This window comes from Mustela nivalis (genome assembly GCF_964662115.1).
Source record: "Mustela nivalis genome assembly, chromosome: 15".
Taxonomy (NCBI): Eukaryota; Metazoa; Chordata; class Mammalia; order Carnivora; family Mustelidae; genus Mustela; species Mustela nivalis.
Window position 1 is genome coordinate 79,787,325 of NC_139034.1, and position 25,495 is coordinate 79,812,819.

Here is a 25,495-nt window from a genome sequence, read left to right on the forward strand (position 1 = left end):
TACTCAGTAAAAATATGTCCATGCGAGCAAAACAAATGAACAACACCAGTTAGGACCATTTGGGAATGGAGACAATAGTAACAGACCCATAGTGACACTAGGATATCAGGTACATGTAATCTGTGTTTACAAAGAGAGATGACAAGATGTAGAATTTCAACATGTATTTAGAATCAATATAGGAATAAGTTACTAATAGTGAGAGCTCAGACTGTAGATTGAACAATAGGTTGCGCATAACCAAAGAGAAGATTAGTCAAAAACAATGAAAAACATTTATTTAATGGTGAAACAAGCTTTAGCTTGTCCCTTGACATTGGGAAGAAGACAGGATGCCTGCCTGATACTACCAGTTCTAGTCATCATTGTTTCGGTGAACGTAATCAGTTTGTAAGGGAAAGAAAATTATAAAAAGACCTAAGGGATAGAGAAGAAAGAAAACCATCACTGTTCACCAGTGACATGACTATAAATATATATATAGCAATATCTATATATAATTCCAAAAGAATTTCAGGAAAACCATTAAAATTATTAAATAAATTTAGAAAGTTCCTAGAAAACAAGAATATAAGAAAAAAAATCAGTTGTGTAACTCTAGTTCAGTAGAAGTGGTAGATACAAAAAAGATATATACTATATGATGCATTTACACAAATTTCAAAAAGTTGATCTGTTGTAATAGTAGCTAGATTAATGGTTATGTTTAGGGGTGGGTGGGGAGGCAGAAGAGGAATATCTGGAAGTGTAGGTAATGTTTTATTTCTTCATTTGGGTGTGACCTGGGTCTGTTCACTTTATTCACGAGCCATACATTGATAATTTGTGGACTTTTCTGAATGTGTATTATAATGACTCAAATTAATACACCACAAATACGAGAAACCTACATAAAATTTAAAAGATTGAAAAGAAGAGCCATAATTAAAATTGCAGTGAACACATCTTTTTATTAAAGAGGAGTATATGTATGAATCAAAAAAAATGGATAATTTTAGTTTTAGAATCTTGTTGGCTTTTGAACATCTGCTCACTTTTGTTGTTCACAGATTTTTAATTTTTATTGAAATTCAAATGTGAAAACACATCTGTTTTTCTGATTCATATTTTTATAGTGAATTCTGAAATGAGACAATTGTTGTGAACCAAGAAATCACTCAAAACACAAGTGATGTGTCTTCATATTATTTGTGGGGAAGAAGCACACCATAGAGTCCTGAAATCAGCAACTTGTATGCTGGCTTGTTTACATGAGAATTTTTATTAAATATTGACTTTTCTACTCGTGTATTTCCTTGTTTCTTATTTAGAGTAGAAGACTGATGTAAGTAGGATCCCTAAGTAAAAGTGGAAAAAAAAAAAAAAAGAAAGTGTGAAGAGCTGGGTTATCTTTCGAATTAGAAATAGATTTTCCAAGAGTTTTCTGTATTGACCTCATGGATGATAACAATTTCCTGTGGGAATTCTATACTTGTTTCTACATTCTCCTTTCCAGTCCAATGCAGAAATGTCCGATCTCCTGCCTGCTGCTGCCGTAACCTTAACACAGATCATTATCTCTCAGTGGGTCGCTCTAAGAACCCACCACCTGGTTCCTCTCATACTTGTCTTGTGCACTTTGATTTATGTGCTCTCCATACTGCCGTCAAGGTAACGTTGCCAGAATCCAAGTTTCATTTTCTAATTTTCCAGCTTAAAGTGTATGAAGCCTTTGGGAGAAGTCCAGACTCCTTTCCTCTCCCACACCTGCTTAGGCTGACTCTATAACTTAATGCAGGTGCCACTTTTCCCAAGATGCCAATCCGATCTCTGTTCCCCCAGCTGCTTTTGCCACATGCATACCGCATTGTTGTGTTGTAACTTTTAGGCTTCTTGGTCTGCTCGGTCCAATCAAGTGTGAGATGCCCGAGGAGCAGAGAGAGGAGAATGGGAAGGCAAGAGACTGGGAGATCAATGCGACTGGCTGTTTTCCTTACAGTGCTTGGCTCTTGGGGTCACAGTGCTGGTGGGTGTTCATGTTCTCATCAGATCCTCAAATACCCAGGATATTTGTGATGAAAGTAAATATAAATGATGCCTCACACCATGATTTTATATTTTGTTAGATACATACTAACAGCATTAAAGGTCTGTGCCTTGTTTTCCTTAAGAAGCAGCAACAGGGTGGTCAAGGGTTAGGTGAAACAGATAAAGGGAATTAAGAGTCACAGATTCCCAGTTATACAGTAAGTAAGTCTAGTATCGGAAATACTGTCAATAATACTGTAATAACATTGTTTGGTGGCAGATGGTGACTGCCATTGCCATGATGAGTACCGAAAAATGAAAGGATTGCTGAACCAGTATGTTGCACACCTGAAACTAATACCACTTCACATGCCCTGTGCTTCAATAAAAAATAAAAATTTAAAAAAGAGAGAGGTATAGCATGAATAGGTTAGTTTGTTTCTGAAATGAACAGAATGATTTGGGAATGTGTTTGTTAGGACATGGGATAGAGCTTTTTTCTTGTACCTGACAGGAGATGCTTGGGTATTTGTCTTAGATGTCTCCCAGTACCTCCCATTAGATTAAGAGTTATTTTTATATCATGACCCTTACTTCATTTTGAAAAACAAGACATATATTTTATGTTGATCCTATTAATTACTTATGTTGGGCATTTGTGCAAAATAAAGAATAGGTATAAGCTAGTGGTTTAAAGTATACGTTTTTGAGTAAGCCAGATATTGTATTGGACTGAATCCTGGCTTCCCCATTTACCGACTGCATGACTTCCAGTAAATTACTGAAACCCTCTAAGTCATGTGCCTCATTTGCAAAAAGGGGACAGAATCAGGGCCTTATTCTATGGGGTCATGGTGGAAAGGAAACAGTGGGCAGAGTGTATTTAGGACAATTCCAGGAATTTGGGCACATGGTCGCAGTCCCAGAACTCCCTCAGGGGAGGACTATTTTCTTGCAGACATGGAATCTCAGGACATTTTCAGCAATTTCAGTCCCAGAACTGATATGTGGAAAATATGTGGAAAAAATACATTTGTCTAAAGTCAATGAAGGTCTCAGTGAATGTCCCACTCCCCTTTGATTGCTTTGTTATAATTATTTAAATGTATCAGCTAATAGATGGAAAAAAATTGGGAGAACTCGGTTCAGGAATTGCTCCTGGGAAACACATAGAATGTATGAGAAGGAAGTGGGCATTCCAAAATTGCCACTTTGATTGATGGCATACAATAGGTGTCGGTTTATCCGATCTCTCTATTTTCTTCTGTGGGAGGAATGGACATGTTGCAAAAAGCAGTTGTTAGACATGCATATTTTAATGTAATAAAAAGCGAGGTGGTAGACAAGATAATTTTAGTCAAATTAATGCACAAATAACTTCTCCTCGGAAAATGCAAATCCCAGTTATAGTTCTCCTCTTGTTCCTACAAATGCGATTAAACACTGATAAGGCAGAAAAATTACAGAACCGGAATTGAGAGCCATCTGATGTATAAGGGAAGGAAGTATTGAAAATTTTAAATTCCTCTCTCCTCTGCTTCTTCATTAATATTTCTGTATCTGTAAACTCAGTTTTCACTTTCCTTTTCCATGAAACTTATCAGTAGATCATCTCTCTCTACCTGCATTGAAAAGAGCCACTATTACCTCTAAAATTCATTTGCTTCTCCATTGTCAAATCAGATGGTCACAACCTCTGACTGATGTGCCACACTATGGGGATGTGAGCTGATTGGTTTGGTGGTGGTTCTTTGTACCGTGGCTATGCCTTTCCCCATCGATTGCTACAGGTGATAATTGACAATGCCCTTCAGATAAGCAGTTGGAAACCTTATTATCCAGAAAATGTGATGTATATTCATAGAGGGATGTAAGGATCACCAGCCTAATACCCTACTTTTCAGAATGTACTCATATTCTAATTTGTATGTAATAGTTGACAATATTTTCCTTTCCTTTATGGAGAACTAACCCTCAACCTGATTGAATATGCTCTTTGAGCAGCTTTTAATGCAGCTCCAAGTCTACATAATCTATTTTCATATCCTTCTTATTTATTCCCCCCTTTCTTTTTGTCCATAAAATACATCTTAGACATATATTCAGGCTACTCTTTAGTAGCCTGAATAGTGTGAAGTTGCTTAGATTATGTCTCTAGTGTTGCTGCTGGTGGAAAATGAGCCCAAATGGAGAAAGGAAAGTGCCTTGTCTTGGCCTGAAATATAATAATGAAGCTGATAGAGTGCGCATTGCACTTGAACTTTGCATATGAATATAATTGATTTATTTTTTTTATTGTATCAAATCAGTGAGCTTTTAAAATTACACTTAGGGGCTCCTGGGTGGCTCAGTGGGCTAAGCATCTGCCTTCGGCTCAGGTCATGATCTCAGGGTCCTGGGATCGAGTCTCGCAATGGGCTCTCTGCTCAGCAGGGGGCCTGTTCTCTCTCTGCCTCCTCCTGCCTCTCTGCCTGCTTGTGATCTCTCTCTCTCTCTGTCAAATAAATAAATAAAATCTTTTAAAAAATAAAATAAATAAAATAAAATTACGCTTAGCCTGGTTTATCTTCAGTTTTTAATTCAGATTGCATGAAAATACACCATTTTGTTTCTTAATAAAATTATTTATTAACATTTCATTTAATGCATTGTTTTAGGCTTTTATCAGATGTGCCCCCTGTCTGCTGATCTGATGTTGAACCTGTCTGAACAGTCTAACTGAACACTTACACCAAGTCGACAAAGTTTAACACTTACACCAAGGGTGAGATTCTATCCTTCTTCTCGCCTCCTTATCACACATAAAATAAAAATTTTAAAAAGCAACTTATGAGACATTCTTTTCCCCACTCTGCATGTTACTTATGGGTCCCTTTCCTTCACTTTGATTTGTGTTATTATATAGGACTCCCCTTACACATTAGCTAAATTTACCCAAATCATAATAGTGGTTTTCTTTTACAGTTACAAAATATTTTGAGGTCTGTTTCTGTGGAAACTGGAATTCAGACTGGACGGTATCTTTCTCCTTCTTGGGGCCATCAGTCTTCATAGGATCATTGGTTTGACTTAGATTTTAGACATTCTCCCCCCTCGTTCTGTACAGTACCTAGAATGTTGTTCACATATTTGAATATTAATGATTGTTTTGACAGTTGATAAAGCAGAGTTCTCTATTAACTAATCTACACTAGAACAATCCTGAGTGACGAGAGCAAAGAGTTCCCTAGATCCCTCCATCTCTTCTTATCCTTGGGTACCATCGAGACAAAGAAGCTCTTTTGTGAGAGTTCAGGGGCAATCTTTAAAGAGAAGTGTAGAGGGGCGCTTGGGTGACTCAGTGGGTTAAGCTTCTGCCTTTAGCTCAGGTCCTGATCTCAGGGTCCTGGGATCAAGCCCCGCATCGGGCTCTCTGCTCAGCAGGGAGCCTGCTTCCCCTTCCCCATCTGCCTGCTTCTCTGCCTACTTGTTATCTCTCTCTGTCAAATAAATAAATAAAATCTTAAAAAAATAAAGAGTAGTGTGGAAAATTGATTTTTGTTTTTCCTATTAGAAGGCAAAAAAGTATACTTACTGCTTTAAGTGACTAAATCAGTGGTCTCTCTCCATTGGGAGTGAATGGCCAATTAGCCAAGCTCTAAGTAAATTAACACTTGAAGTTCTGTCAGCAGGGAGAATTCAAGGTGTGCAGCAGAGGTTTTGGCTTGTACTAGATATATCTGCTCCTTTTTAAAAAAGTAATACCATATTTTGGGGCGCCTGGGTGGGACAGTGGGTTAAAGCCTCTGCCTTCGGCTCAGGTCATGATCTCAGGGTCCTGGGATTAAGACTCACCTCGGGCTCTCTGCTCAGTGGAGAGCCTGCTTACCTCTCCCTCTGCCCGCCTCTCTGTCTCCTTGTGATCTCTCTTTCTGTCAAAAAAATAAATAAAATCTTAAAAAAAAAAAAGTAATACCATATTTTGGGATTCAGTCCAACCATAGTTTAAACTAAAATATTTATGTTTACAATTTTATATAAAATGATATTGCATTGTTTACACACATATGTAAAAACAGATGTAGATGAAGGGACTAGAAGGAAGTTCATTGTAACATTAACCGCCATTACCCCTGGAGCTGAGCTTAGTGGAGAATTTACTGCCTTCTATGTGGGTATTTTCTCATTATTTACATTGATCCTGTATTGATTTATGATTAGTATTGCTTTGATAATAATGTATTTTAGGCCATTTGAATTGTAACTTAAAAAGTAAAAGGCACTCAGTATTTTAATACATGTATATGTGTGTGTATAATACATATATATATATATATATATATATATAATGTTTTTTAAAATTTTGATTTGAAATAGGAAAAGGATTTTTTAAGTAGGAGATAACGGGAGTATACATTAAAAAATATGGTGAATAGGAGTCTTAGATAGGGGCATAGAAGTGATAATGACTTGCATAAGCACTGAATTCAAGATGCAAATAAGCAGCTGAGATTAAAAAATTACAAAAGTCTTTAACACTATGGAGTGCATTTTAGATCAGTCGGTATCTGTTAGACTAGAGCCTGCCAAAGTTCTATTTTAAACATTTTAGTGATACCTAAATTAAGCCTTAAGTAGTGATCGAACACAGAGTTGAGGGAGTGGCAGGTAGTGCTGTTTAGAGGAGGTAGAAATGATTGGTCTTCAAGGGTGGAGGTAGACTTGGGTGAAGTGGTTTTCAGGCGGCATATGTATGTCATCTCTGTGTGTGCATGAGTTCAGATGCCTGTGTGTTTGCATTTCTGGGGGAGTGGTAAAAAAGGGATGAATAACGGAACTAAGCCTCAGGTGAGCTCTATCGCAAATCAAATTAAGGAGATCTGCCCTCACTTATTTTAACAGCACTGTGAACATTCTGGGCTGGATGATTCCTTGTTATGGGGACTGTCCTGCATTTTGTATGATATTCAACAGCATCCCTGGTCTCTACCCACTAAGATGCCAGCAGTACCTCTTGCCCATAATTAGACCCCAAAATGTCTCCAAACATTGGTCCCCATATGCTTATAAGAAGTTAACTATTTCTGGGGAAAAGACTGTCATCCAGAGGCTCTGTAACATTTTCTTATACAATTTATGACACTTCACCAAAGAAATAAGAAACAGAACTAAGGAGATAAACAACAGGCAACAGAGGCAAGTGCATCAATGTCCTGGTTATTGGTTTATCAGATATAGGTATTAGAATAACTCACATATTTACAAAAGAACGTGGCAAGATGAGTAATTTGACAATATTCAGTTTGTAGCACAAGGCTAAAAAAAATTTGGTGGGTTTTGTTTTTGTTTTTGTTTTGTCTTGGGTGTTTTTGTTGTTCTTACTTTCACTCATGGTGGTTTGTTTCCTTGTGTATGCATGTACTGTTCTTCAGTGATGTGTTTATACATGGTTTATCCTAATTTCTGGAAAATCTTAAAGCCTAAATTCAAGACATTTTTCTTCAGCAAAGATTTGTGTTAGGGTCTCACAGGCTATTTCTGATCTTGGGTCTCTTTATCCTTTTTTCCCAGTGTACCTAGGTTACTCAAGGAATCTCAAGTTCAACTTCTCTACATTTGTTGCTTAAAGTGCTGATACTTGCTTTAGGTTTCTTGCAAAATTGTATTACTTCCCGTGAGCCCCACAATAGGACAAACACTGTTTTAGGTACAATATATGATTTGCTATTCTTATTGCTAGAAAATGAGCTCATATACTGTGTACTTCATTGGAATGTATTTTTTGTGATGGTATTTCAAAAAGTGAAAATTAATTTAAAAGAAAAGTCACTTTTAAAAATCACACCTCCCCACCAAAACACAAATCAAATTGAAAACTAGGTGGAGGAGAAACAAGAAACTAGATTTGGAAGAAAATGAGTTTCAAAAGTTCATTAACTATCCTTCCCATAAAGCAGTTGTCATTTTCTGGCAAAAGAAAAAAGGAGTATGCAAATTAAAATTTCCAGTGGAATTAATGCAGTGTCTTATTACATAACACATCATGGGCAAGCAATCAATCTTTTGGACTCTCAGGCAATCAGATGTATTGAAGCCAAAGATGACTCAAGACAGAAGTAATCAGGGTTCTTCCTGCCCTGCTTTTTGTGTGATGGATCATTGTTTAAGGCATCTACTCGCTTAGGCTTTATTTGTTCTCTTTTATTACCTCGTTTCATTCTCTGAATAGCTTTAGCAGTAGTGATGTTAACTGTTATTGCTGGGACGGATTGAATAGTCTGTTTCTTCTGATACATCAGGTGAAAGCAAAAGTCATTTCACTGTGGAGCTGATTTTGCAATTTCCTGTTACTTCAAGGAAGACATTGCTTTCAAACAATGGCATGAATGTTTTTGACAATTAGCAATTACATGGGATTTTGTTTTGTTTTGTTTTTATTATCCTGTATTCACTTCTTTGATTTCATTGAAGATTTGAATGAGAGAGACACATAAGTACGGTTTAACTCATAATATGGAGGGATTCAAAGTAAGTTCAGTTTCTATTTCAAAGAAATGACTATTTATCCTGCATTTTCTAAAATCAGGGAGATGTGAAGTCTTGCATGAATGACCTGCATTTCAAATGTGTTTATTTTCTGATATCTTTTTTCCGTTGCCAATATAAACTGGTAATCACATGTAATCTGGGTGTTCTTTTTCTTTTTTTCAAAGCCCTCCTTCTCTTCCCTTCCCTTAATTAAAAGCGTATTTCCCTCTCTTCCTCCACACCATCTGTACACTACTCCTTTAATATTCTTATCAAAATTGAGTGATTCCAATTATTTGGTAGAGTCCCAGGAACATAGAGCACCCTCATTTGTTTGGCCATCATGCAGTTTTTCTAGGCAGCCAAGGTTAGCTGTGGAAGATTCTATGGTCTTTCCTATGACTACGTATTTAATTATCTTGAAAGAGTAAAAAAAGATGGTCAAGCAATTTTTTTCTCATGTCTTCCCACAGCTTCTGAACTATTTCCATGACTTCTAACTACATTCTTTTTTGCCTTTACAGGCAATAATGATTAGGGCATAATTTGAGAATTTCTGTATTTCCATAGATTGGGATCACTTATGGCCCCAGTAAGTTCCATCATCTGGAATTTTATTTCTGTACTTAACTACATTTACTTCACAGTCAATGGTAGGATGTCTTTCTCTATCTTAGTTTCTCTAGAAAAGAAATTGGATTGAAGGGAGTCATAAGTAGTTGGCTTTCTATGTGATAGAAGGCAACAATTTTAATATCTATGTTAAATAAATTCATATGATTTTTTTTATCTGTGCATTGCATAGTAATATTCGTAGAGAAAAAAATGCAGATAATACCATGGCAACACCATGAGAGTCCAAGAAATTATGCATCCTGACCAGACATACTTGGAACACTTAACTGGAAAACAGGACTGATAACTAGAATTGTTGAAAGTTTGTGAGTGAAATTCTACAGTTACATCTGAAACACTTTAGAGATCATTTAGTCTAATAGCTTTGCATAAAGAACAAGAAACTGAATTTGTGAAAAGCCAAAGTGACTAGTCCAGGCTACATAAAACTCTTTATTGCAAAGTCAACCTTTCCTAACTATACTGTGATGTCACCTCTGTCATGAATCAGGTGGCCTTGTATTTTATAGGTCTTTTCCAGGGTTTTAATTTTGCTCCATTTGTCTATTTGTCTAATTTATCAGCAATATGCTTTCAAAGACTGTAGCTTTATAGTATATCTTAAAATTCAGTATTGTAAATTTCTCCACTCATTTTTTTCTTTTACAGTGATTTGGCTGTTTTCATCCCTTTGCATTTATATACCATTAATGATACCTGAATACTTAGGGATGCATTAAATCTTTACATCTATTGTTGGAGAATTAACACTACTAAGATCCTAATTTATTAACCTGGAATACCATTTCTCCTATTTATATATTCTTCAATTCTGAACACTTAGTAGCTCATAGTTTTCAATATAGAGGTTTTGATATGGTTTGCAAGTATTCCTATTTTATGTTTTTTATGTTATTAAAAATTAAGCCCTTAAAGAAATTTTAGGCCCTAAATGTTTGTTCCTGCTATATTAAAATGCAACTAAATTTTTAAATATCAACCAGTTGTTTCTTTTGACCTTGCTGAATTTACTTCTTAATTTTGTTTATATGTAGTTTTTAAAAAAAATTTCTACTGACATAATCGTGCCTTATATGAATAATAACAGTGTTATTTCATCCCTTTTTATGCTTTCTAATTCTTTTTCTTACTTGAGAGCACTGTATAACACATCTGTATGATATTGATTAGGAATAGACATAGTGGACATTCCTGTCTTGCTCCCAGTCATCAGGAAAATATTTTCTTTTTTTTTTTTTTTAAAGATTTTTTTATTTATTTATTTGACAGAGAGAAATCACAAGTAGGCAGAGAGGCAGGCAGAGAGAGAGAGGAGGAAGCAGGCTCCCTGCTGAGCAGAGAGCCCGATGTGGGATTCGATCCCAGGACCCTGAGATCATGACCTGAGCCGAAGGCAGCGGCTTAACCACTGAGCCACCCAGGCGCCCCCAGGAAAATATTTTCAATATTTGACTAATAAATGTTATGTTCGCTATGGATTTATTTTAGACTGTCATCAAAATAAGAAATTACCTTTTATTCCCTTAATTTTTTGCATGTAGGAGTTTTGGATCAAATATTTAATATGTATATACTTAGATGATTATTTTTTCTATTAAGGTGATGAAATATTTTGATTGATTTTTAAATGTTAAACCAACTCTTTAGTCATAAACTAAACCCATTTGGATCAGAATCTTTTTGAAAAGGCTGAATTCAAAGTTCATGAGAGATTGATTTGTAACATCCTTTTCCTATAATGTCCTTGTGTGATTTTGTTATCAAGGTTATTCTAGCATCCTGAAATTTAAATTCTAGACCTTGACCTTTACAAGACATTATTTTAATTCTATAGACTTTTTTCATTTGTATTTGTCCTATATTTACTTTTTGTTTTTCATTTCTTTATTGGATCTTTATTTTATTTCTTTATTGGATCATTTTCCTTGCATGTGAGGAACTTTTTTCTTTAATATTGCTTCTGATAAGGCTCTTCTGGTCACGACTTCTTTTATGTTAGTCTGGAAGTGTCCTCATTTTGTAATCAAATTGGAAGGACATTTTTGTTAGGCATAGAATTGTAATTTGATAGTTTCAGAATTTTAGAGATGTCATTTTATTTCCATCTGGCTTAAGCATTTTATTTTGATTATTCAATCATCAGTCTTCTTGCTATTTTTTTCTTCAAAGGTAATGCATCTTTTTTCTCTGACTACTTTTAAGACTTTCCCTTTGGCTTTCAGCCACTGACTATGCTCTGTCTCACCTAAGGTTTGTGGTTTTCTTTGTATTTATTCTGAGACTTCATGGAGATTCTTGAATCTGTAGCTTAAATTCTTTTGGCACTTATATTAGTTTGCTAGGGCTGCCATAAGAAAGTGCTACCAAGTGGGTGGCTTAAATAACAGAAATTTATCTCCTCAGAGTCCTAGAAGCTTTAAGTCCAAGATCAAAGTGTCATCACGGTTAATTTTTTCTGAAGCCCTCTCTCCTCAGCTTTTATATGACTTTATTTTCTCTGTGTCTTCATATGATCTTCCCTTTGTATGTCTGTTCTAATCTTCTCTTTTATAAAATCAACAGGACTGAGGCTCACTTGAATGGCCTCATTGAACCTTAATTACCTCAGGAGATTCTGTCTCCAAATATACTCTCATTCTGACTATATTGGGGTATTAGGGATTAAGAATTCAACATATGACTTTTGGGGGTCACAATTCAGCCCATGACAGCACTATTATTTCTTAAAATATTACTTCTGCTTTATTATGTCTTTTCTTTCTTGGATCCAGTTAGATGCATTAGGTATTATTCCATGTCCAGTAGGTCTCTTATGCTCTTTTTTCCTCATTCTTTTTGTTTTCTATGCTTCAGTCTGGGTATTTTCTCCTGACCTACTTCCAGTTTACTAATCTTCTCTTCTTCCATGTCTAATCTACCACTGAATATCTTTATTCAGGCTTTCATTTCATTTACTGTGCTTTTAAATTCAGAATTTCCATTTTTTAAAACATAATTCTCTGGTGATTTTCTCCATTTAATAATATAGTTTCTTAAATATATTAATCATAGTTATTTTAAAGTCCATTACTGACAATTCCAGGTTAGTCACCTCTCTCATTTTTAGAGCTCTTTCTGTTATCTATCCTTTCATTTTGATCATTTTGTCCTGCCTCTTGACATACCATTAGCTTTAAGCATAAATACAGTTTAACGAAAGTGGTAGAATTTTGTGAGTGATACTATCTTTCTTGAAGATATATGTATATATGGAGAGAGAGAGAGAGAGATAAAGAATATATATCTATTCTTTTTTTATTCTGGCAGACATGTGCAAAGGCAGATAGATGACCTCAATCCAATTAGGAACTGAAATGACTTTTAAAGTGAAAACATGGGACATTTATACGATGTTTATCAATGCCCTCTTTCAAAGTCCCTGAATTCCAATTACTGTTTTTTCTAGCTAGATGAAAAATTCAAAAGTTCTGTTTTATTTATTCATCTTTTAAATGTTTCTTTCTTCTTGCCTTAAAAAGCTTCAGATCACATTTAACAAATGCAGGAAGGGGATTATTCACATAGAAGGTAGAACTTATTTCCCTATGGTTTCTTTTTCTTTAGGATTTTGGGCACTTAAGTCAGGCAGCCTTAGCAGCCTTTGAGTTAATCTTATATATTGAATCTTTGCTAGTGAAAATTATTGCTAAGATTAGAGACAGAATGGAGATAGGAATTTCAGGTGCAATGAGTTTGTTGAAATGTAATGTCAGTATAAAATACCTTTTAAAGAAGTAACATTACTTAATATAAAAACCATGAGTTATCTGATATATATTGTTGGAAGAGAAAAATAATGGAATTTCATACTGAGATAGAAACATATTAGCAGTGAAAAATGGAATACTACTTCTGATTATATAAGAATGTATAACATTATAATATATGTGTAAACCTTTTACTTTTTAAGTTATATGTTTATTTTAAAAAATGTTATGCTACAAACAAATATCATAGTGGTACTTAGGAAATCCAAACTATTAGTAATACTTAGAAATAGCTTTCTATTTCAGTATCCTTAAAGGTACTTATGAAGTAGGTATTCCCAATTTCGAAAATTTTTAAGTCAATAGGTTAAGTTATTCTCTAGATTATAGAGCATATGAGTGGTCAATATTAAATTCTGTCTTAGGTCTTTCTGAGTCCAGAGCACAAACTCTTAACTCTTATCAGAGATTCCCTTCTTAGGGAGCTTACACCTTGCTATGGCAGTGCATTCCATTATGGACGACCCTGATGGGTAGAATGTTATTTATTACAGTACATTAAACCCTGTTTCCTTGCTACCCTTACCTACTAATCCTGATTATGCTAACTGTGCTGTAAAATACCAAAGTGAAAGTAAGTTTACTATATTTATAAATTTCAAGTTTATTGAATTTCTGACATTTTTGGCTGTGCAGTTCCCAGGCTCTGCATCTTTTTGACACTGTTTTATTGAAAAAATTGGCTGAAATCCTGAATATGATGTTAAAGAATATTTCCCAAAACTGAAAGTAAAATGAGTGGGTAGGTTTATGCATAATTATTGATAAGACTTTGTTTTTTTTTAAATTTAGCTACATGGATACATTATGTCTAGAGTTTTACTTACATATTTTTAAATTTTAAAATATTTTTATTTTTAAATAATTTCAAACTTAGAAAACTTAAGGATATTATAAAGAGCTTTTTTACATGAATCGTTTGAGGATAAATTGCTCACGTGGAGTTTTGTCACCCTCAAATTTAAATGTACTTTACACACACATTCTCATATATGTGCGCACACACACACACACACACACACAGTATTTTCACTAATGTTTTAGGACTTGCAGAAATCAGCATTATTAAGTACAGAAGCAAAAAATAATGCAAACTGGGGTTCCTGGGTAGCTCAATCAGTTAAGCGTCTACCTTCAGCTCAGGTCATAATTCCAGGGTCCTGGGATCTGGTCCCACATCAGGCTCACTGCTCACAGGGTGTCTGTCTCTCCCTATCTGCCTCTCCCCCAGCTCAGCCCTCTTTAGCTTTCTCTTTCTCAAATAAATAAATAAAACCTTTTTAAAAAAATACAAACTAATTATCAGTAGAAAATATTTCTTTTTGGTTTATTTTTTCTTTTTTAAAAGCCTAGCTTGTTGTTGGAAAATGTATTATGTATTGTGATATGGATCTCATTGTTCAAATTGTTAAAGAAATTTCTTAATTATCCCTGATGTGGGAAGAAATTTCACACTTATTTCAAATCAGTTTAATTAGCACTCATGAAGTGTGTATTAAGGAAATGATATATTCACTTGTACTTCTGATTTTTGAAAGTGATAAAACCCAAGAATTTAAAAGTGACTGTGGCCTGATTTCGTGCTGTCTTTCCATTGCTCAAACAAAGTTTATTTTCAGGAGATTTCCCATAAAAACATTTCTCTGATTCTGTCTACCACAGCACTTGTCCTGGTCAATGGCATTCGTTGTCTGTGACTGTCTTAAGGCATTTGTCCCATAGCATCTTTCATGGTGAATTATAGTTGTATCTGTTTATTTATGACCTAGAATGGAGTAATTACTAAGAATTGGCTTGAATGGGATAGGATTTATGTTTGCAGAATCCCTAAATCTTGTTTCTGAAACAATGTACAGCCCACTGTATAGTTAATGGGTTCACCAGCTAAGAAGAAGGAGAGTCTTATTTTTTAATTGATATTGGCCTCTTCATGATGGGCCGCACTGATCAATTACTTAAGCTTCACATTTCCTAACCTCAGTCGTTCACTGACTTGGAAACCTTGGACCTGCTGATTGGTTTCTGGGTTACGCTGACAAACGAGTGTGATATTGCTTCCTAAGTTATAGATATTTTGTTAGAAAAAGTGAATCTTGAGTAATTGTTATTTTAGAAATGATCTGAAGTTTGAAATAATGAGATCATATAATTCAGAAGTCTAACAGACCTCCTCTGTGATGCTTTGCTCAATACATTGGAAAATCCCTAGAGAAAAGTGGCACCTGGCATACCAATTTCCCATTTTCAATTTTAGACACTCTAGGGCAGACAATAGAAAATAAAATTATATTAGTGCTATATTTGCTTAAATGTCTTCTTTCCTCACATAGTCCATGACTGATTACTTTAATCCTTGTGTACTAAGAAAGTACAAACAGAAGAATTGACATTTATCCATGTTTTTAAAAGTTATGAGCAACTCTTCCTTGGCTGGTAATCGTGATGTCAATGTGGCTTGAATTATAAGAAGACTCAGCATCCATTTTGAAATGGGAGGTGAAAGGTACCTCTTCACTTTCAAATGTCTGATGGAAGAGGACTTCATTCTCGCACATAAAAATATTTGTACTTAGATGAAATGGTACAGAATATTATAGTTCTCAAGTGTTTAATTTCTTCTCATAGAAATTTCAGGAGAACTTAGGATGCATTTGGCAGAAGTTTTTGTAGTGCTATCAGGTTGCTATGGTAAATCTATTATTTTAGGCAAAAGAGGACTATGTTAGTAAAGTGCTAATCTCTTTTCTGTGTTATGTGAGCCTGTAATTACTATCTAGCTATTGAGCATGTACTGCAAATGTGGTTTTTACCATTTTTAAAAGTGAAAGAAAATAAGGTCAAAAAGAGTGTGCCTGCTGTGACCACACTGACAGGTGCATTTGATAATACAGTGGTCTTCTTAGTTAATTTCATTCTGGAGCAGGAAATACAGGTGTTTGTTTGTTTGTCTAGAGAAATGGAATAGGAAAGGAACGGATTTTATGTGAGTGATTGAGATTCAAGCCTCCCAACATGTTTCCTATTGTAAAAATGTAAATAATATCTATTGTTTATTGGGCACTTACCATACGCCAGGCTCTGACTTATGTACTTTATATGCATTACAACATTTAACCTTTATAATAACTTTATTATCAGTTTTATTATTATTCCCATCACACAACCATAATAAATTAAGTTTAACTTGGTCTTCCAAGGAATTACATTTAATAGTGGACATCTCGAGATTAGAATCTAGATTTATTTAATGTCAGAGCCCATGCTTTAATTGTATCAGTGCCCTAAATTGTATTTCCCTGTCTCTTTACCTTACTGACATTTAACAGACACTTTGAGACTCATTCCAAGGTCACCTTTACCAGAAACTTTTTCTAACCCTGCCAGATGTGTGTGCTAGTTTGTTTTACCTTTATTCCCTCCACTACTAAAAGTTTTTAAAAATGTCCTTAATTTTGTATCTTCAGCATCTAACATAATACTTGATCCATAGTTGATATTCAAAATATATTTGTTGAACGAATGAGGGAGTGACCACATTGATACAGATATTCAAGGCTGATCACCCAGTGGCATTTATTCTTGAGCAAGAATATGTGTTTTCTATGTGGTGCGGTTTGAAGGAGGAGAGCATCAGTCTCTACCTAAACACCTCAAGTGGGGGCAAATGGGGTGGAACTGATATGTGTGTGTGGTTGTGTGTTGTATTTTTAGTTATGCTTTCTGGAGATGTTTTCAGTCTTCAACAGTTGCTCTTCAGGTGCATACATCTACCATGTGGTATCTGAAAACTCCCAATTTGTGCTCTCCCACAAGTGTATTACTAGTGGTGATGGAGAAGATTCAGTTGGTCGTTAACACCTAATGAAGTATGGGTTTACCCAATTAGTTCATGAAGGGACCCTTCCCTAACTGTCAATCCATGAGATTAGGGAGGAGCATCTGCTTTGTTTGTCTTTGTGTCTCTTCCTCTAGCATGCAGTAACTGGTCCCTGATGATTTGAAGCCCATGCCCTAATGGAGATGACACTTTAGGAAGAGAAGTTTGAAGAGAGTGGTGGAAGGAGAAGGCAAAGTCTAAAGACCGAGAGATTTGTTACGGTTAAGATTGCATAAGAAGAGGAATCTAAGAAGAAAAGAAATACCTGGAAGAAAGAAGGAGGAACAAAGATGGTGTGTGTGTGTGTTTATGAGAGAGAGAGAGAGAAAGGTAGAGAGGTGAGGTTGGTTGAGGGACAAAGGACTAGAGGAGGAATAGGAGGGGAAAAAAGAAGAAAAGGAGGGAGAGATACATAGCCTGAAAACCAATTGTCTAGATTTATATTAGTTTGGAAAATTAGCCAGTACCAGAGATTACTACTTTTTTTTCAGGTAATGCTTACAGATACCTCTCCATTTCCATTAGGAGAGAGTCACCCAAGCATGCCTAACAATTAAAAAGAACAACCAACAATAGTTCTAGAAATGATAGAGGACGGAGTTAATGTTTCCATCCCCTCACTCATTCTGTGATTTTGAGAGACAACCTGTAGATTCCTTTTCACTGTGTGTCCTTGAGAAAGTCACATGATTTCTCACTCCCAGAGTTCATTTTCCTCATCTGTAAATTATAGTGCTAGTTGGACTTGATCATCCTCCATGATTTTCCATCTCTAACAATCTCCAATTTTATGAAATAATGAAGTGAATATTTCTACCATAACTGTGCTCTGGTAGTTAATAAGGATAAAAATTGGTGAACTTAATTGATAAGGTTGGGTTTTTCTAGTTTTAAATGTTTTATTTAAATTCTAGTTAGTTAACATACAGAGCAATATCAGTTTCAGGTGTACAATATAGTGATTCGTGACTTACATATAACACCCAGTGCCCATCACAAGAAGTGTCTTCTTTAATACCCAACACCCATCTAACCCATCATCCCCACCCACCTCCCCTTCAGCAACCCTCAGTTGTTCTTTGTAGTTAAGAGTCTGTTTTAAGGTTTGCCTCCCTCTCTTTTTTTCCTCATGTTCATTTGTTTTGTTTCTTCAATTTCACATATGAATGAAATCATGGTATTTGTCTTTCTCTGACTGATTCATTTTGCTTAGCACAATACACTCTAGCTCTATCCATATCCTTGCAAATGGCAAGATTTCATTCTTGTTGATGCTTAAATAATATTCCATTGTATATATATACACCACATCTTCTTTCTCCGTTGAACAGTCCATGAACACTTGGGCTTTTCCCATAGTGTGGCTGTTGTTGATAATGCTGCTCTAGACATTGGGTAAATAAATAAAAATTTAATCTTTCAATTTCTAAAAATATAAATGAGGCAGTCTACCTTTTACAAAGTTATCAAGCTGTTCTTTTTTTTTTTTAATGAAGTTTTTTTTTTTTTCTATGAAAATGAATGTACTTTGTATTTGTGGAACTTAAGAGCACAGGACACATTTTCAGAAGACCAATTTTACTTTTACCCACTTACGGTAATATCTGCAATGTTAGAATGTACTTAAGTAATATATAATTAAGTAAAAAGTAAATCAAATAAGGAACCCAAAAGGAACTGGTCTTCTTGGGTTATTCACAGCACACATTAGAAAATTCAAGAAAGAACACACATTACCAACAAAAAAACCACTGACAAGCTCAAACGCAAGTTTATATGCTGAGTATTTTTAAAGGACTTAAAAAGCATGCTCAGTTAGCATACAGCCTTTTCTCACTATATAACAGATGCATTTCTATTTGCTTGTATAAAGGGTTAGAACCTGAATCAACTTACTTATGACTTCAGAAATGTGCTATTTCAGAAATTATTCCATGGAATTTTCTTCACTGCTCCTACCACTGATTCTTCAAATAAGCAAAGGATAGAGGGTCTCATCCCTTGGCAACTGTTTTTGAACACCAGCACGTTAAATTGGAAAGGTAGAAACCTAGCGATTCCTAGTACAGTGCCTAGACTTAGTCTTAATTAATGTTAAGATTTGAATGTACAACAGAAAATCCATCATTTCTTTATCCTTGGAGGAGAGGGAAGGAAAAAAGGAGGTGGGGGATATGGTGCAGTATTCAAGAGCTGAATAAGAACACTCATAATGCCATCAACCCCACAATGAAGAACCATGGATCTCATCAATTTTATAATTCATACTGGATCAAGAAATTTGGTTCCCCTCTATGTATATCAATGAATTCAAACCTCATACTCTCCAAACTACGAAGATGAATAATGTCAGATAAACTCCGACTCCAACAGGTATTTCCTCAGAAGACTGAACATCAAAGGAAATCCCTCCTTCCAACATCTTCTGAGATGGTTAAGATCTCACCGAAGCAGAAACCTAACATTTAAATATGCAATCGCTTGGCCAAGTAAGAAACTACAACTGTTATGGGTATTACCTTACATAATCACTATATGTATTACATAGTAAACCCAGCATTACATATACTTGCACAATTATGCTGTGAATGATGATAATAGTGATGACACCAGTGAAAAAGGACTATCTTTAGCCCAAAGAGTACTGGGAGGGGAGAAGGGGGGACATGAAAATAAGCAGAAAGCACACAAAGAGATGGGTATTTTCTGACCAGGAAAGGTCACTCTAAACACAGAAATATTAAAAAAAAAAAAAGGTATTCCTTTATTTCCCCTATGTGGAAATAATGCAAAACATTTATTTTCCATATCAGACAAGAACACAGCTAAGAAATCCAAGTCTACTGCAGCATTATAAAAATCATCCCTTCACCGCAGTGTAAGATTTAAATGCATCTGCACAAGGGTGCACACTATATAAAAGGAGTAAGGTTGTTGCTGCCCTGCCAAGCACTTCTGGTCCCTACCCAGGTCCGACTGCAATACTGGTGGTCCCAATGGTTCTATCAAAATAAACTGTGTTTAAAAAATAAAGCATTTAAAAAGACAAGTCAAAATGCCTCAGAAACCGTATCTCCAACTCAAACTTCATCTATTTTAATGTATTATTTGCCTCCTACTAATAAACCTTTATTTCACTCGTTATAACTGAGCAATGAATCTTCCACACTGAAATATCTTCCTTGCCCAATTAATCCAAAGGAAAAAAACTGAAATGATTAGTAAAGAAAAATGTAGGGACTAACACACCCTTTTAATATGTTTTTAAATATTTTTAAGGTTTAAAAAGTATTTAAAGTTTGTAGTTCCTAGTAGGAAAACATTATCTGAATGAATACCCTAATGGCAAACCATTGTAGAATGTTTCAGTTGCATGGGGAGCAGAGGGGTAGGGATTCTCTTCACAGCACCCCAGCTTTCTTCATGAGAAGGTCGGAGGTACACTGGTTTGTATTATTGCGACATCCATTAGGTGATCGAAGTTGCTTTTCCTTCAGCAAGGGCTTTATTTGTCAGAAGGGCATTATGCTTGACCTCCAAATTTGGCTGACAATTTACTGATGAGATTCATAACCTTTGGGTTGCTCTGATATTTTGACATATTCGCTGGGTTCTGGGCCACATCCTGGAAAGCCACCATAACTTCTGGATCCTGCATGGCTGCAAGAACTTCCGGATCACTAAGAATTTCATTGAGCCCAGGCATTCCTGCCATTCCAGGCATTCCTCCAGGAAAATTACCAGGCATTGCCCCAGGAAAGCCACCTGGGAAAGAGCCATACTGAGCTCCTGATTGTCGTCTGGCTTCTTCCTCCCTCTGCGTTCTCTCGTGTTCTTCCCGAGCCTTCTTAACCCTTTCTATTCTTTCTTTGATCTCTCACTCTTCACGTTTTCGCTCGTATTTTCTCCGATGTTCAGCAATTTTCTGGGCCCTCGGTTGAACTTCTTTCAGCATCGCACTAGCATCTTCATCATAATCCAGTTTACAAGCAAGGGCAAGATCATGTGCTGCTTCTTCCCAATGGCCCAGAAGTCTATGTGCTTTCCCGCGCCACTTATAAGGCTGAGCTGAACCAGGATTTATTTCAATAGCTCTGTCACAGTCTCGAATGGCAGCATTTGGCTTCTGTAATTTGATGAAGACACTGGCTCTCTTGGCATACAGAATGGCCAAGTGAGGATTTAGTTTGATGGCATCTGTGAACAAGTCAATGGCTTTCTGTAGTTCACCATCATTTAGGGCATCAATGACAGCCACTTTTTTATCATTTGCCTGATCCATCATTTCCTCGGTTATCTCTGCATTTTCATCTCCCATTTCTTGAGGGACATCGGTATCTGGTTCAATCACACCTTCATTGTCAATTTCTAGATCACTCTCCTCACTTGATGGTTCATCTGTCTTTATGTTTTCCTCCACCTTCTTACTATCTGGTTTTACTTCCTTGATACTGTCTTCTGATTTAGTTTTATGAGTGGCAGGTGGTATTTTAACCCCCATGCTCTCCACCCACTCCCACAGGAAACGCATTTCCTCGGTGTGCAGAACGCTCGGATCCTGCTTACACATTTTCACGAAAGCCCGAAGCTCGCTCACTTTGCGGGGGTCCATGGTCCAGAGGCAGTGGCAGGCGGCAGGCGCGGCTGGGGTTGCGACCCGATTCCAGGCGCGGGTACTAGCTCAGCGTGATCGTGTAGAAGGGGCTTTTTTTTTTTTTTTTTAAGATTTTATTTATTTCACAGAGAGAGAGATCACAAGCAGGCAGAGAGGCAGGCAGAGAGAGAGAGAGGAGGAAGCAGTCTCCCTGCTGAGCAGAGAGCCCGATTCGAGGCTCGATCCCAGGACCCTGAGATCATGACCTGAGCTGAAGGCAGAGGCTTTAACCCACTGAGCCACCCAGGCGCCCCTCAAGCTGTTCTTTTATTTCATCTTGTAATTCAGTGGTACAGAGTTACTGTATATGTAGAATGACAGTCCTACTTAGTCTGACTTCTTAGTATTAAAGTAATGTTATTTTATTTGCATATACCTTGAAGCAACTTGTAGACAAAACCCAAAACACCATAAATGAAGGTTTCTCCAGGCTGTATCAGGTAAAATCATATTAACATAAAATTTCAGAATTTCCAAGTATTTTAGTGAACCAGGTGACTTTCCTTCAAAGTATAATTATTTTAAATTTGTAGTTTATTTCCATGAGATCTACTAAGTGATATAAATAATTTATTGTTGATAATAATCATTGTGTATTATCTTTATTGTGAGTGATCCATGTTTGTCCTTGGTCTGTTTTTCTTGTGGTTATTGGTTATTGGTTATATGAGTTCATATGTATAGTCATTTTGTCATTTTTTGTTATGTTTTATCTGCAAATATTTTTGTCTCAGTTTATTGTTTATGTCAGTCTTGCTTATTTTTTTGTTTTAAATATTGTTTTGTTTTAATTATTGTTTATGGTCAAACTTGTCCTTTTTGTTTGTTTGTTTCTGGTTTGTTTATTGTCATGTTTTGAATGGTCTTTCCTACTTGAAGGTTATGAAAACTCTCACCTATATTCTTGTCCAAAATTTTATGTTTTAAACTTTCACATTTAAATGTTGAATACACTGGCAATTTATTTAGTTATAATGAATGAATTAAGGAAAAGACTGATTTTTTTTGCAACATAGCTCACTGGTTATACCAGCCTTGTTTCATGAATAGTCCACTATGCCCAGGAAAATATATACCATATTGATTTATAACATTCTGAATCATTGTAAAGTGTTCACACTTTGACCCAGGTGCAAAAGTAGAATAATGCCAGAATCCCAAGAGCTCCCACTTGCCTTGCCTCAATTATCACATATAACCTCCTCTGAAAAGATAACCATTATTCTCACTTTTAGGTGTTCTATGCCTTTCTTTCAAGTTTTCCACCTACATATACATTCCCAAACATTGGAGTGTTTAGACTTATCTGTTTTGAAATATTTCAAAAAAATATACACCATTTTGTGTCTGACTTGTTGCACTCTACATTATGTTCTGAAGATTTAGGCATGATGTGGCAAGGAGCCGTGCTCCCTTCACTCTAATGCAGTGGTCCACCTAAGAATATAACTGACGTTAATATATTCTGTTATCGATGAACATGTGAGCCCCCTTTGAGACTATAAGGAATAGCATTGTTATGATAGTTCTGGAACATTTCCTGGTACAAACAAGTATACTTTTCTCCAGAGAATATGACCAAGAATTGAATTGCTGGTTCATAAATTAAACATATTGACTAGATAATGCTAAGCACTGTTCCAGAATATTCTACCAACTTGCATTTCCACCAGTTATAAAATATATGGCCTGTGTTTCCAGACCATTTCCAAAACTTAGTCAGTTCTTTAAAGTTGGCTAATCTGATTAGTTGGGGATGGAATGTTATTGTGGTTTTAGTTTGCATTTCCCATATGATTAAGAAAGGAATATCTTTTCAAATGTCTACAGACCATATGAATTTTCTATTAAAACAAATATTAAAAAATTTTGACCTTTCAGTTTCATAATAACAATAACAATGATAACAATAACATAATAACATTAGTAAATTTTGCCAATAATGCTCAAAATAATTAAGTGTGTGATATTTAGAAATATCATTCTCTAACACTTTTATTTGGAGTTGATGCCTAGTGAAATGAAATAAGTTAATGGGATAGCAGAAATTATAGACTTATATAACTCTTATTTAGAATTAAACTCTCCTATCTGATCAAGTATTTTGCACAAAAGAAATTCTTCATGTTTGCTGAATTTCGTATGAGAACTATTTTGGAGTAAGTGCCTTAGGGTTTTAAATTTTAATCTGGTACTTAGGGGAAAATGTACTTCAAGGCAAACGTGTTTGAAAGATATTTAGCTTTCTTAGGGAGTGTAAGAAAATTTAAATTAAAGATGATATTTAAAGTGAGGTATATTTTATTTGTTAAAATGACTAGTTGTGCTTAGGAATAAACTGCAGCTTGTCATTCTTCACTTAGTTTTTTCTGTATTTTAAGGAAGTGTCAAATTTAAAATATTTAAGTAAAATATTTTAAAATCAGAACTTTTTGATATCTACTTTAGTCGATATCTTGATATCTATCTTAGTTCATTACTCTTTGCTTATGTCAAAGCCTTAAAATTTAATTCACAGGGATTTCAGTCCCTTATAAAATGATATCATTGGACTGACTTTTTGTGTGTGCTTAAAGATTATCTGCTTTCTAAAAATTTAATAAGAATGGAGAGACTCGGTGTAAAGTTCACCTAAGTTTTGGTTGAATGATATTGATGATGTTGACTGAATTCATTTCTTAGATAGTTATTTCTGTACTTTCCATCTGTCTCTGGATTATCTTTTCAAAAATTACCTGGCTTGCTTTTATTTCTTTGAGCATACCTTTCTTTAGATTTTCCTCTCAATTTGTTAAATAAAATAGCACTTATTAGTACTAGACATGAAAACTTCCATTATCCTACATTCTTATTTATATGAATATTGATAGTCATTTGAGAAGACAGATTTATAACTCACAACACTAAAACAGTCATTGAAATAATAATATCATTTAGCAAACAAAGAAAAGAGATTGGACTCGATTTCTTATTAAAAAAAAAAAGACAATAAATCTGTATGTCAGGGTTTCCTACTCCACCAACAGAGACAACAGGACACAAATCTCACTGTCAGCCTTGACCACAGAGTTCAGTATTTGTGGTCAGATCCAAGCATGTGCTTATGCAGTATAAAGCTTGCATTCAGTAATCTACCAGTGGTGTGAACAAATTACTGTGGGATCAGAAAGGAAGCACACATGTTCCAGGTAACCGAATAGAGATGACAAGGAAGGTTTCATAGAGGTGAGGAGATCTGAGCTGGCTGTTGAATAGTGGGTTCGCTTGTGCAGAGAAAGTGGTAGAGCTCACAGCAGAGAGAAGAAACGGAGCAAAAAGCAAAGTTTCTGAACATGTGTGCACTGTGAACATCGAATATCTGCTTTGACAGGTGAGTTGGAGCAGGTGTGGAGAGCTCTGCTGAGGAATTTGATCTCTGCCTTGAAGATCTATGTGGGACTATCACATGAAAGGCAATTACATAATCACAGACATGTTTTAAGAAAGTGGATCTCTAGGAGAGGCGTGGGGGGCTCACTGGGTGAGGGGCAGTATTAAGGAGGGCACGTGATGTAATGATCCCTGGGCGTTATGTAAGACTGATGAATCACCGAACTCTACACCTGAAACTAATAATACACTGTATGTTAATTAATCAAATTTAAATTAAAAAAGTGGATCTCATGAAATTTCATATTGGAAGGAGAAGAATAGCCCATTAAAAGAAGGAAGGAATCCACTATGTTATCAGGTATTTTTAAGATTTGGTGACAGATCAAATGATGGTGACTTTCTCCCGATAACAAAACATAGGAAGAGAAATATGTTTGTAAATTAAGATGATGAGCTTGCTGTGGGACAGATTTCATTGATGTAACTGTGGGAAACACAGATGAAGGCTTTCTGGTAATTGGAAAGGCATATGTCTTCTGGAAGAAACATCCTACATGTCATGGGAATGTATTATTAAACCATTTACATGTGATTATTGTTTAGTGCATCTGTTCAATAAATACTGATTCAAACATC

General features: G+C 35.6%; 1 protein-coding gene and 1 pseudogene across 2 annotated transcripts in view; one reads left to right on the forward strand and one right to left on the reverse strand.

Annotated features, from left to right (window-relative positions):
- ITGBL1 (integrin subunit beta like 1) overlaps positions 1 to 25,495 on the forward strand; it is a 213,766-nt gene that overhangs the window by 160,825 nt on the left and 27,446 nt on the right. The gene's annotated exons all lie outside the window — the stretch shown is intronic.
- LOC309848962 (hsc70-interacting protein pseudogene) lies at positions 18,395 to 21,533 on the reverse strand (annotated as a pseudogene). The gene has a single exon. The product of its transcript is annotated as a hsc70-interacting protein pseudogene (transcript).